Source organism: Thamnophis elegans, chromosome 10 (assembly GCF_009769535.1).
Source record: "Thamnophis elegans isolate rThaEle1 chromosome 10, rThaEle1.pri, whole genome shotgun sequence".
Classification (NCBI taxonomy): Eukaryota; Metazoa; Chordata; class Lepidosauria; order Squamata; family Colubridae; genus Thamnophis; species Thamnophis elegans.
In genome coordinates this window covers 65,316,339-65,330,578 of record NC_045550.1, presented here as the reverse complement: position 1 = coordinate 65,330,578, position 14,240 = coordinate 65,316,339, and the positions used below count along the sequence as shown (strand labels likewise).

Genomic DNA, 14,240 nt, shown 5'->3' with positions numbered 1-14,240 from the left:
GAGAAATTATAGGATGGGTCAGGCCGGCATGTGGAAGCTCATCTTCCCTCTTGAGTTGTGGTTAGGGCCAGTTTGACTGCAGTGTCCACAGCCCAATAGCTTCTCCACTTCCCTTGTGACTTGCATGGCCTCTTGACTCATGAAAGTGCTTCTCTTGCCACTGTTTCTCATTTTTGCTCCACTCCTGCTGTCTGGCTTCTCCGTTTGGTGCTCCTCCTCCTCCTCCTTCCTCCCTTCCCCTCGAATATACTTCCCGACCTCTTCTCAGGGCTGGTTCTCCTGGAATCCTTCTCTCCTCCCTCACTCCTCTCATTCCCTTTCGGTGTGTTGCACGTCTTCCAGAGCTCCGATCTCCTATGTGCAGACTCCCAGAAGGACTGTGTCCTCCATTGTCACCCCTACATCCTCCCCCTTGGCTATGTGGGGGTGGCGGGTGGGTGGGCTCTGTCCCTCCAATTGTATCCGGTTGCCAGAGAACTTGCTTGATTGGGAACAAAGGTCGAGGGAACGACAGGAGGTTTCACCCTGTCTCCCCTTAGTTTGTGACGTGGGAATTGAGCTGGTGTTCACCCAGGCAAGATCTCGGCCGCGGGATTGGAGAGACGGTTCCCGTGTAGTGCAGTAACATGCTCTTCTCAATCTGGCCAGAAGCTGTTTGTTCGTTTTTTAAAAAACCCTCAATTTATTTAAAAACTTACTTTGGCATTCTTTTTTTTAAAAAAACTGCCAGCTATGAATCTTAGTGGAGTTTGCTCTCCATCCTCCTTGGTTTATCTAAGTGTTCAACCCACACGTCGTTGTATCTTAAACTTCTCCAACGTAGTGAAGGAATAGGATTGTATCTTCACGGCCCGAATTGGGTGGCCCGTTTTGTCTGAGCCAAACTGCCACTTCCGGAGAGCTGGCTTTCTCTTCTGGCTACAGTTTGACGTTCGGGAAGAACTAAACGCTGCCGTGATCCTCCGCGGGGAAGCTTCTGAGTCAGATCAAAGCTCCATTTGTCTTGTCCTGCTGGTCCATCCAGTCTCCGTGGAGAGATTGGGAGACGAACAAGGAAGTCCGGTTCACAGATTATTACTATAGCCATCTCGGCGAGTGATCTTAGCAAGCCACAGTCTCTTAAGCATCTGTCCCACAGGGTGGACAATCCCGGCCTAAATCTTAATGTTAACCGCTAACAAGCTTTGGAAATTGGATGCTTTGTGCCTCTGCTTTCAGAGTCTCTTTCTTCCCCCAGTCGGGCATCTCTCTATGCCAGGGGCGTCCAAACTTGGGAACTTTAAGACTTGTGGACTTCCAACTCCCTCAACTCCTTGTGGACTTCAACTCCCAGAAATCCCCAGCCAGCATGGCTGGCTGGGGAATTCTGGGAGTTGAAGTCCTCAAGTCTTAAAGTTCCCAAATGTGGACGCTCTACGCGTATTGGATGATAGATCAGTCTAACTCAGGATTCCGGGAGTGGAAGTCTTCACACATCATCAGAGGGACGGGAACGAACGGCAGGCCGTCCTCGACTTACAACAGTTCAATGAGTGACCTCTCGAAGTTATAACAGGATTGGAAACAAATACCATATTTTTGGGACTATAGGACGTACATTTTGGTCTCCCAAAAGGGGGTTAGAAGGGCTGTGCGTCTTATCGACCGAATATTGCTGAAGCTCCGCCCACTCATTGGCCATATTTTGGCCTCTGCACGTCTCCCTTTTCAGCCCTTTTTTCGGGCCTGGTTGGAGCCTTTTTGGGCCCATTTTTGAAGGGGTTTTTTTGGGCCATTTTCAAGGCTTTTCTTGGGCCATTTTTAAGGCTTTTTTCAGGTTGTTTTTGATGCTTTGGGGGCCATTTTTGAGGGTTTTTTGCCCCCCCAAGGGCCGAAAAAGCCTGAAAAATGGGCCAAACGAGCCAGAAAAAGCCCCCAAAACAGGTCAACCCCCCAAAAAAGGAATAAAAAGCCCCCAAAATGGGTTGAAAAAAGTCTGGAAAAGGGCCAAAAAAGTCCTCCCAAAAGGGCCAAAAATGAGGCGCGCAGAGGCCCAAACCTTTTTTATTGTTTTCCTCTTCTAAATTTAGGTGCGTCTTATAATAAGAAAAATGCGGTACTTGTTATTCACACGATGGTTGCAGCCTCCTCCTGGTCGCATGATTGACATTTGGATGCTTGAACAGGGCTTTGTATTTATGACAGTCGCAGTGTGGTCCCGGGGTCTTTTTCGATCCCCTTTTGCGACCTCCTGACAAGCCACCATCACTGTGGAGGTCACTGAACAAGCCGGGTTGCTAACTTAATAATGGCAGCGATTCACTTAACCAACGTGGCAAGTAAAGTCGTAAAATGGGGGCAGAAGCGAAATTTCTCGCTAACCGACACAAACGTTGGGCTCCGTTGTGGTTGTAGGTCGAGGACTACCCGCAATTCATCTCATTTCTGTCCCTCCTTTCAGTTTTGTGGGAAAACGATCAGTTATCAGCTTCTAATAGTCATCACCCTCCTTAACGTAATGCTCATTGTTACCGTTTACAATTCCCCATGGGGGTTGGCCATTAGATGTGGCCTCTCCATGCTCAGAATCCCACAGCAAATCTGCAATGGCACCTGGGGAGGGTCAGAAAGCAGGATGACATCCACCAAAACTGTGTCACTTGGCCCATTGAGAAACTGAGGTTCGGGCAGAATTACGATACAGAATGTGGTTCCACCACAAAACCGCGTTCGACTAAACCGCGCTCGACGAAACCGCGTAGCTGATGTCATCAACAGGGCGACAACAGCGTGGAGACAGAAGCACGCTGTAAACGCTAAACCTAAAATTAACCCCTAAACCTAACCCTAAACCTAACCCTAAACCTAACCCCCCTAATCCTAAACCTAACCCTAAACCTAATCCTAAACCTAACCCTAAACCTAACCCTAACCTAACCCGTGACCCGTCAAAAGCGCGGTCCACAAAAGCGCGATCGACGAAAGCGCGCATTTGACGTCATCACAGCGCGACGAAAAAAAATAAAAATTGAAATAAAAATTAAATTAAAGCAAGCCGATTCACATAAAGGTAAGGGTTAGGGTTAGGGTTAGGTTAAGGGTTAGGGTTAGGTTTAGAGCGTTAGGGTTACGTTTAGCGTTAGGTTAAGGGTTAGCGTTAGGTTTAGCGTTACATTAACGGTTAGGTTTAGGGTTAGATTTAGGGTTAGGTTAAGGGTTAGGTTTAGGGTTAGGTTTAGGGTTAGGTTTGGGGGGGTTAGGGTAAGGTTTTCGCTTTATTTTTACATTTTTCGATCACAGCGCGATGTTTTCGTCGCGCTGTGATGACGTCAAATGCGCGCTTTCGTCGACCGCGATTTTGTCGTCCGCAGTTTTGTGGTGGAACCAACCTAACCCTTACCTTAAGTTGAATCGGCTTGCTTTCAAAGCGCTATTTAAAGCGCCCTTCTTTCTCCGCTCTGGCTGTTGTCGCCCTGTTGATGACATCAGCGACGCGGTTTAATCGGGCACGGCTTAGTCGAGCGCGGTTTTGACGGATCACGCAGAATGTTGCAGATGAAACTCATGGCGAGGGGCTTAAAAGAGCATGGACCTTATGAGAGCTATAAGTGTTGATGGAGCACTGATGACTGGATTGTCGTAGACCACCCTCTACTGCAGTCTTGACCTTCCAATTCTCTCCTCGCTTCTTGGGATCGGCTTAGAGCAGGGTTTTGCAACCTTGGTGACTTTAATACAGGTGGACTTCAACTTCTGGCTGGGGAATTCTGGGAGTTGAAGTCCACCTGTCTTAAAGTCACCAAGGTTGCAAACACTGGATTAGAGCTTTCCCTTAGCTAATCCCCGAGGCTCGTGTGTCGTTCTGTAGACATTCTCTCATAACGTTGTGTCCTTACCCTGACATTTTGCTCAATGGGTGGCAGTTCCATAGATGCTCTTTTGGAGTCCTAAGGCTGATTCTTCTTCTGCATACTGTTCTGCAGAGCTGGCAGCAGATTCGGACAGTGAGGAGGTTGGGGAGGAACCTGGGCCAATCCTGGAGTCTGGGGAAGGTTCTGATGAGGGCTCTGCGTCGGAGGCAGAGAGTGGGCCAGGGCCATATGCCAGTTATCAGTTGCCTTCAGAGTCAGAAATCAGTGAGGCAGACGAACAGCTGGAGCTTGTTCCCAGTGTGCGCATGCACAGAGTTGCCAGACAAAGGGAACAGCTAAAGAACAGGGGTCAACTTGGGAGTAAGGCCACAAGTGGACAATGAATGGCCCCTCCCAGAGGAAAGAAAAGAGGAGCAAAAGGGGAGTGGAGTTTGCAGGAGACATTTAGTTCGCTTAATTGGTTGGTGACTCTTCGAGACTCCTTGCCAAGTTCTGCAGATATCGGCCTGGCAGCTCTCCAAGCCAGATAAGGTCTGTGACTGTAAATCCTCCCTTGAAAGACTTTGCTGGATATGAATGAGAGGAATTCACAGTAAATGAATAAAAGGGTTTTTTTGTCGGGACAAGGAGTTTGCTTCATGCCCTTGGGAAGCCTCGGTTAGAATACATACACAGATATTTCCCCTTTGCAGCTTAATGCTTTTGGAGACTTAGGTGATGATATTCTAAGGCAGGGGTAGTCAACCTTTTTATACCTACCGCCCACTTTTGTATTTCTGGTAGTATAAAAATTTTCTAACCGCCAACCGGTTCCACAGTAACGGTAATTTATAAAGTAGGGAAGTAACTTTACTTTATCAAATTTATAAAGCAAGAGTTACAGCAAACCCCTACCGCCCACCATGAAAGCTGGAACGCCCACTAGTGGGCGGTAGGGACCAGGTTGACTACCACTGTTCTAAGGCCTGGTGTGCTGACTGGCACCTGTCCACACGGCATGCCAGAAACCAGGCCACTCAGACAAGTGAAGCCCCATCCCCAGGATGCAAGCAGCATGCAAAGCCACACCCCTTCCGGTCCACGGAAAAACCCCTTTCCACGGAACCGGTCCCTGATGTCCAAAAAGTGGGGGGGGGGGCACTGTTCTAAGGGGAAATTGTTCTTTCCTCTCCTGGGTATTATACTCAAAAGATTTATATCCTGGGAGACCCCTCCTCCTAGACATTTTAATTTTTTCCCCTTAAGTTTCTTCCCTCCCCAAGTTTGTTAAGGCCTTGCCAGAGGAACTGATAGTCCTCAACTGAACGACCACAACACAGCCCAAAATTTATGTCGCTCAGCAGAGCAATCGATAACAAAGAGTTTTTGCTCCCGTGTTACGAGCTTTCTTGCCACCGTTGTTAAGTGGATCACGGCAGGGGTTTACGTTAGTAGCACAAGTTGTTCAGGGAATCTGGCTTCGCTACTGACTTACGCTTGTCAGAAGGTCGCAGAAGTGGATCGCGTGACCCCGGCACGCTGCAACCGCCATAGATATGAGTCAGTCGGCCAAGTGTTTGAATTTTAGATCACACAACCATGGAGAGGCTGAAACGGTCGTGAGAAAAACGGTCCCAGGTAACTTTTTTTAAATTGCCATCTTAACTTGAATGTTCACTAAACGAACTGTTGTAAGTAGAGGACAACCTGCATTATATATATATATATACAACACAAATGTAAAAAGGCAACAGTAAAATATTGGGCTTTCTGTCTGGATGGTTTCTTGTGACGAGCTGATGGACAGAGAATGGAAGCAGTTAGCTAGCACAAATATAACACAATATATATATAGACCTGTGGCTTAATGGCTAAGACATTTGCCTAAGATGCAATACAGCACAGGTTCGAATCCCAGTAAGGGTATGGCTAGCTGATGAGAGCTAAACAGCTTGAAATAGATCTATACTAGTCTCCCTTTATTTATTTATCAGCACAAATAAAAAACACAAATATAACAAAGGCAACAGTAAAAATATTGGGTTTCTGTCGTGATGGACTCTTGTGACAAGCCGATTGACAGATGATGGAAGCGGTTAGCTTCCTCCCATAATTGGGGCTTACCAGGGGTTGTGACACTAAATATATGTATGTATGTATGTATGTATGTATGTACGTACATACACACACACACACATATCTATCTATCCTATAGATATAGATATAGATACTATTCAACTATTATATAATGGCAAATTTTCAGGTTGCAAGTAGAGCTGGGCAGTATATGAATGTAAAAATCAAATGCTTATATATCTATATATCTATATATTTATATATCTATCCTATAGATATAGATATATAAGCATTTTATTTTTACATTCATATACTGCCCAGCTCTACTTACAACCTGAAAATTTGCCATTATATAATAATTGAAACTGCAAGCCTCACTTCCTTAAGCCGCAAGTATTTTCCCCGGGATAAAGGTCACTTTTCAATGTTTTGCATATAACAGTCTTGAGACCATTAAAACACGCCTCAAACTGTATAAAGATATTCACAGGGAAGCCATTTTTTAAAAAACTTAATACAACAGTTTCGAAATTGAATATTTCCCTGATTTGGCTACTTCTTCATGAGTACAACAAAAACCAAGGTCATCTTGGATGAACAGCTTGCATAGAATCAAAACTTTGCATTAGTAAGTTACGGGTAGTCCTCAATTTACAGCCACAGTCGAGGCCAAAATTTCAATTGCTGAGTTGAGATGTTGGTTCATTGAGTTTTGCCCCGTTTTACAACCTTCCTTGCCGCAGCTGTTAAGTGAATTACTGCGGCTGTTAAGTGAGCAACATGGTTGTTAAGCGAATGTGGCATCCTCATGGACTCTGCTTGTCACAAAAGTGATCCCATGACCTGAGGACACTGCAGTGGTCATAACTATGAGTCGGTTGGCACATGTCTGAATTTTGATCATGTGACCTCAGGGACCCTGCAATGGCTGTAAGTGTGAATAATGATCCTGTCACTTTTTTCAGTGCTGTTGTAACTTTGAATAGTCACTGAATAGACGGTTGAAAGTTGAGAATTACCTGTGTGAACCCAAAATTATTACATTAAAGTAGTAAATGTCATTGGGAGAGGACAAAGTTTTGCTGTTTTTCTCAACATAAGATATCTCCTTTTCTCTGGATATCCTCAGTTATCCAAGTCATGGTTGTCCCAAAATTGCTTTTTTTAAAAAGCCGCTGGACTTTAGATTTCCTTTGAAAACGTTCCGCTTCTCATCCAAGAAACGTTTTCAGTTTTGCTTCCGATTCCTGGATGAGGAGCGAAACGTCTTTAAGGAGAAACAAAAGAGGGACTCTTAAGAGGCTCAGTGGCTAGGATGCTGAGCTTGTCGATCAAAAAGGTTGGCAGTTTGGTGGTTCGAATCCCTAGCGCTGCGTAACCGAGTGAGTTCCCGTTACTTGTCCCAGCTTCTGCCAAACTAGCAGTTCAAAAGCAGGTAAAAAATGCAAGTAGAAAAATAGGAACCACCTTTGGTGGGAAGGTAACAGTCTTCTGTGCGCCTTTGGCATTTAGTCATGCTGGCCACATGACCACGGAGACGTCTTCGGACAGCGCTGGCTCTTCGGCTTTGAAACAGATGAGCACCGCCCCCTAGAATCAGGAACAACTAGCGCATATGTGCGAGGGGAATCTTTACCTTTAAAAGCATTTGGGATCCCCCCCCCACCCTTTCCATTATTCTTAATTAAGACGGACCTCCTACAATATGCTATTGCATTGAATATCCTTTTCTTCCCAAGAAGGATTTACCATATTCAAACACACGGTTTCAGACGAGTAAAAGGTTGAATGGGACATTCTTGGAAGGGAACGCAGGAAGCAGCCTTAAGATCCGTGTTAAAACTCTTGATCCGTAAAAGAGTTTGAAGCCGCCATCTTATTTATTTCTTTAGCAGCACCAGAGCTCTCGTGACATGGATCGAATTAAGCAAGCCATTCATTTCTGAGGCTAGAGGTTGCGTGCTGGGTTTTTTTTTTGGCATGTTTTCTAAAAGTTTTTATCTCAACCCTGTTCTGGGTAGACTTAAGATGGGTTGTTGCATCATCTGGGCCTTTGACAAAGTTTCTTGTGAGTTCTGCAGTGCAGCGGTAGCAACCGATAACCAGGGGTGGGTTGCTGCCGGCATTATTATTGCCGGTTCGGTGCATAAATAGGTCTCCGCATGCACAGAACATTAAAAAATGGAAAAAAAAATGTCGCGCCGATCAGGGAACTGGTTTGGAGGTGTGGCAGGCCATGACCTGTCAAAACCGCGCTTGATTAAACCGCGTCGCTGACGTCATCAACAGGGCGACAACAGCCAGCGCGGAGAAAGAAGGGCGCTTTAAATAGCGCTTTGAAAGCAAGCCAATTCAACTTAAGGTAAGGGTTAGCTTTAGGGTTAGGTTTAGGGTTAGGTTAAGGGTTAGGGTTAGGTTTAGGGTTAGGTTAAGGGTTAGGTTTAGGGTTAGGTTTAGAGTTAGGTTTAGGGTTTGGTTAAGGGTTAGCTTTAGGGTTAGCTTTAGGATTAGGTTAAGTGTTAGGGTTAGGTTTAGGGTTAGGTTAAGGGTTAGGGTTAGGTTTTGGGTTAGGTTTAGGGTTAGTATTAGGTTTAGGGTTAGCTTTAGGGTTAGGTTAAGGGTTAGGGTTAGGTTTTGGGTTAGGTTTAGGGTTAGTATTAGGTTTAGGTTTAGGGTTAGGTTTAGGGTTAGGTTAAGGGTTAGGTTTAGGATTAGGTTTAGGGGGGTTAGGTTTAGGTTTAGGGGTTAATTTTAGGTTTAGGGTTTACAGCGTGCTTCTGTCTCCGCGCTGTTGTCGCCCTGTTGATGATGTCAGCGACGTGGTTTAGTCGAGCACGGTTTTGTGGTGGAACCGTGGCAGGCCGGGGTCGCTGCAGGTTCCAGCGACCTAGGCCAGCAAACCACTACCGGTTGGGCTAAAACGGTTCGAACAGGTAGGAAACCACCTCTGCAAATAACGCCTGGGGGCTTTGGAGATGTCCCCATTAAGTGGCTTTGCTGAAAGCTTCTGGATGGATGACCTCAAGCGAAGGCATCCCAATGACACCGTACAACTATTGTGTCATTCCCTCCACACTATATCTCTGTGTGGAAGCCTGGGGACAATCCATGGAAGAAATAGTGGGGGAAATAATGGCTGTAGGGGTAGTCCTTGACCACAATGGAGCCCAAAATATTTGTTGCTAAGTAAAACCCCTTAATTTTGCCCCATTTTACGACCAGCTTTGCCACAGTTGTTAAGTGAATCACTCCAGTTGTTAAATAAGCAACACGGTTGTTAAGCGAATCTGGCTTCCCCATTGATTTCGCTTGTCGGAAGGTTGCAAAAGGTGATCACGTGACCTTGGGAGACTGAAACCATCATAAAGACAAATCAGTTGCCAAGCATCCAAATTTTGATCACGTGACCATGGGGGGGGGATACTGCAACGGTTATAACTCTGAAAAATGGTCATAAGCAGGGGTGAAATTCGGCCGGATCAGACTGGCTCTGGCGAACCGGTAGGTACGGTTTGAATCGGTTCCCTGAACCGCTAGAAATTACCCCTGGTTGGCCCCGCCCACGTTCGCCCGCTCGGTCGCCCAGTCGCCGCTCACCTCTTCCGCCTGCTGACTCAGCCCTTCCGGCCGCTTGACCCACCCACCCACCCACCCACCCACCCACCCAATCCAAACATTTCTCCCTCCATTCACAGCGGAGCTGCTCCAGCCTGTCCCTTTAAGGTAGTCCCCAGGAGGGAGGGGACCCCGGGGGGAGGACCATAAAGGGAGCAGCAGCTCTCCCGTGAATGGAGGGAGAAACATTCGGCTTCTCTCTGCCACAACATTCACTCTGGGCCCCTCTCGTTCTCATACACAGAACCCGTCAGGAAAAAATGTGTGACCCCCCCCCCCAAGCCTGTGACTCAGTGGGCATGGCCGCGAGAGTGTCATCGAGTTGGCCACACCAACTCAGTCACAGGACACACCCACACACCCCAGCCACACTCACATAACCAGTAGAGAAATAAATTGAATGTCACCCCTGTTGTAAGTCAAGGGCTACCTGTATTCTAGAATTCTTGGCTAGGTAGACATTAAATGCAACATATCAGAATCAGGCCCTAGTAGGTTGGCTAAAGTCTGAATGGGAAAAGAACAGTTAAGTCCCCACTGGGAAAAGAGAGGAGAGAAAGGAAGAACGGGTGGGTCGGCGGAAGAGACCTGGAAGCGAGTTGAAATGTGGAAACTGAAAGCTTGAAGAAAAGAATAGTCCTCGGGTAGTGATGGGGAACCTTTTCGGCACCCAAACTTGAACGCACATGCATGTGTATGCATATGTGCGCCTGTCAGTCTGACGGAAACGCAAAGACCAACTGGCTGGCGCATGCATGCCTGATTTTGGGGAATTTTCAGGCTGTTTTTTTGGACCATTTTCAGACAGCTTTTCTGTTTCAGGCCATTTTTGGAGCAGTTTTGGGTCAAAAACGACCCGAAAAACAGCCTGAAACCGCCTGGAAAGCGGCATAAAAAAACAGCCCATTTTTTACTGGGTTTTGGCCCATTTGCAGCGCTCTGGCGACCACGAGGACCAGTCTTGGCACATGTACCATAGGTTCGCCATCACAATCTTAGGGAAAGAGGAGAAGCAGAGGCTGCATTAACAGCAGAATAGACTCAAGATCATGTGAAACGTTGGTAGCTATTTATAATCCTTTAAATAAGGCCAAACTTGGAATAGTGCACCCGGTTTTGGTTGCTACCATATGAAAAAGATCTTGAGATTCTAGAAGTGCAGAGAAGGGCAACAAAGAGGATTAGGGGACTGGAAGCTAAAACATATGAGAAACGGTTGCAGGAACTGGGGATGTCTAATGAAAAGAAGGACCAGGGGAGACATGATAGCAGCCTTCCAATATCTCAGGGGTTGCCACAAAGAAGAGGGAGTCAAGCTATTCTCCCAAGCACCTGAGGGCAGGACAAGAAGCAATAGATGGAAACTAATCATGGAGAGAAGCAACCTAGAACTAAGGAGAAATTTCCTGACAGTTAGAACAATTTATTGGTGAAATGACTTGCCTCCCGAAGTTGTGGGTGCTCCCATCACTGGAGGCTTTTAAGAAGAGACTAGACCAGTGTTTCTCAACCTTGGCAACTTGAAGATGTCTGGACTTCAACTCCCAGAATTCCCCAGCCAGCGAATGCTGGCTGGGGAATTCTGGGAGTTGAAGTCCAGACATCTTCAAGTTGCCAAGGTTGAGAAACACTGGACTAGACAACCACTTGGAGCCGAGGTGGCGCAGTGGTTAGAGTGCAGTACTGCAGCCACTTCAGCTGACTGTTAGCTGCAGTTCAGCGGTTCAAATCTCACCGGCCCAGGGTTGACTCAGCCTTCCATCCTTCCGAGGTGGGTGAAATGAGGACCCAGACTGTGGGGGCGATATGCTGACTCTGTAAACCGCTTAGAGAGGGCTGAAAGCCCTATGAAACGGTATATAAGTCTAACTGCTACTGCTATTGCTATTGGTATAGGATCCCCCACTTGAAGAGGATCTCCTGCTTAGGGGGGGGGGTGTTTGACTAGAAGTCCTCCAAGGTCCCTTCCAACTCTGGTATTAAATGCATGCAGCCCACCAGCCCTACTCTCCATCCAGGTCTCTGTTTGGGGGTGGGGGGGATTCAAAATTTGGGGGATTTCCAGAACTACATTCAAACTGGATTGATACCAGAACAAGCCGATGCCATCTCTGCCGCCTGCATTCCCTGCTTCCCCCACCACTCCTATTCACTTTTTTTGGGTGCAAGCCGTGTGTCCTATTGACCTGCTCTTCTCCCCACCCTCCACCCCCTTCCCAACCCCATTCCAGCTTCTGTTCCCCATGGCTGCAGTTGCTTTCTTGCTGAGTGTTGGGGGTCTTCCCAGGTGCCTGGTAACATGTCTGGCTGTAGGTAACTTCTCTCTCTTCTTTCTCTCTTCTCCCTTTTCTCCTTGCGTGTGTGTGTGTGTGTGTCTGTGTGTGTGTGTTTGTGTGTCTGTGTGTTTGCTAACAGGGCGGATTCAGGTCTCTCCAGGTAAATTCCCTTTTCTATAATCCTACTCTGGTTGGAGTGGGAGGAGCCCCCACCTCCAGTGTGAGTGGAAGTACCTTCACACCCCTTTGGTGCTGTAATTGTAGTTTCTGGTGCTGTTAAAAAAAAAGACAGCTGTTATTTAGACCGTAGAGATCATGAGATCTTAGAACAGAGGTCCCCAAAACTTGGCAATTTTAAGACTTGTGGACTTCAACTCCCAGAATTCTCCAGCTGGTTGGAGAATTCTGGGAGTTGAAGTCCACAAGCCTTAAAGTTGCCAAGGTTGGCTGAGGAATTCTGGGAGTTGAAGTCCACAAGCCTTAAAGTTGCCAAGATTGGCTGAGGAATTCTGGGAGTTGAAGTCCACAAGCCTTAAAGTTGCCAAGATTGGCTGAGGAATTCTGGGAGTTGAAGTCCACAAGCCTTAAAGTTGCCACGATTGGCTGAGGAATTCTGGGAGTTGAAGTCCACAAGCCTTAAAGTTACCAAGGTTGGCTGAGGAATTCTGGGAGTTGAAGTCCACAAGTCTTAAAAGTTGCCAAGTTTGGGGACCTCTGTCTTAGTGTGATGTGGGTTTTTTGTTTTTTTTTAACCCAATCCCATGTTACATAAACGTCTGGAGAAGTGGGATGGGTCACTGAATTCCCGTGATTCATAACGGCCTTCCTTTGCTTTCCACATACATCTGACTTCTCTCAATGCATCCTTTCCCTCTATTTCGTTTGGTCTTTTCACTCTTCTTCTCCCCCCCCCCTTTCTCCTCCCACCCTAAGTGTTGCGTTACAACGGTTTTTCCCCAACTCGTCAAACCCTACTCACAGATTAACCCATGCTAACCAGGAATTCTCGAAACGTAATTTATTTTATCACATTTTGGGACTGGCCCGTCTCATCCTCACCCGAGGAACTCTGGGCGGTATACAATTAAAATACTAAGGTGAAAAAAATAAAAGTATAGAGCAGTTAAAATTTAAACAGAGAGAAGGATGATGAAAAGCAATGTTAAAAATTAATTCAAATGGGAAAGGATGGCTTTCAGGACACCAGGTTAAAGAAAACGACTTGTTATGTCCCAGGGCATTTAATGTCAATGTGCCCCTACATTTCTCAAGTGTTATACATTGATTGCATGACTAGCTGACTGAAATGTGGCAAACGTTTCTAGGGTTTTTAATATCCTACCCTGTTTCCCTGAAAATAAGACCTCCCTGGATAATAAGCCCAATTGGGCTTTTGAGCGCATATGCTAAAATATTGCAACACAGCAGCAGCCATGAGGTGACCACGCTTGCTACCTCCTGCACCTCAAAAATAATAAGGCCCAAGTGCTTATTTCAGGAGTCAAAAGAAAATAAGACCCTGTCTTATTTTTGGGGAAACACAGTATCGTTATCAACTTCCGTTAAATATAACTTGTAATTTTCTGGTCCTTCGTTTGGCTAATAGGGGGAAAGGGGCAAATAATTCTATCTTTATAGAATAGGAACATTGGCATGACAGATAGTCCTTGAGTTACGACCACCACTGAGCCCAACATTCCTGTTGCTAAGCAAGACAGCTGTTGAGTGAACTTTGCCCCATTTTACCACCTTTCCTGCCCTGGTTGTTAAAGCGAGTCACTGTAGTCGTTAAGTCAGTAGCACTGCTGTTCAGCAAATTGCTCGTCAGAAGGTCGCGCACACCACCACCACCACCTCTGGATGCTGCAAACCGTCATAAATACAAGTCAGTTGCTAAGCCTCCGAATTTTGATCAGGTGACCATGGGGATGCCGCAACAGCTGTAAGTGTGAGAAAGTCGTTTTTTTTTTCCAGTGCCGCTGTAAATTTGAACGATTGTAAGTTCAACCATGCAACGGTTAAGTAAACGAATAGGTATAAGTGGAGGAGTACCACTTGTATGCATTTTCCCCATGCGCCCATGGTAATCTGGTTTATTTTACATCAGAGGTGTCCAAACTTGGCAACTTATAAGACTTGTGGACTTCAACTCCCAGAGCTTTTCAGCCAGGATAATCCTGGGAGTTGACGTCTACAAGTCTACAAGTTGCCAAGGTCGGACACCCCTTCTTTACACAACTCGGTCCATTTGGGGAAGGGAACTTCTGCACCTATATAAATGCAGCCCAGTATAGAGAGTCCACAGAGAGAAGCCACTAAGCTTAAACTAAGCTAATTTTCCCTCTCTCTCCCTTGTCTTTCCCTGCCTCTTATTCACGACTACCGTCTTTCTTCAAAAATAAGACCGGGTCTTATATTATTATTATTTTTGCTTCAAAAGATG

The 14,240-nt window shown here is 46.3% G+C and overlaps 1 protein-coding gene across 1 annotated transcript in view; it reads left to right on the top strand.

The window, feature by feature from the left end:
- Window positions 1-14,240, top strand: part of EIF4G1 (eukaryotic translation initiation factor 4 gamma 1) — a 189,446-nt gene that overhangs the window by 33,323 nt on the left and 141,883 nt on the right.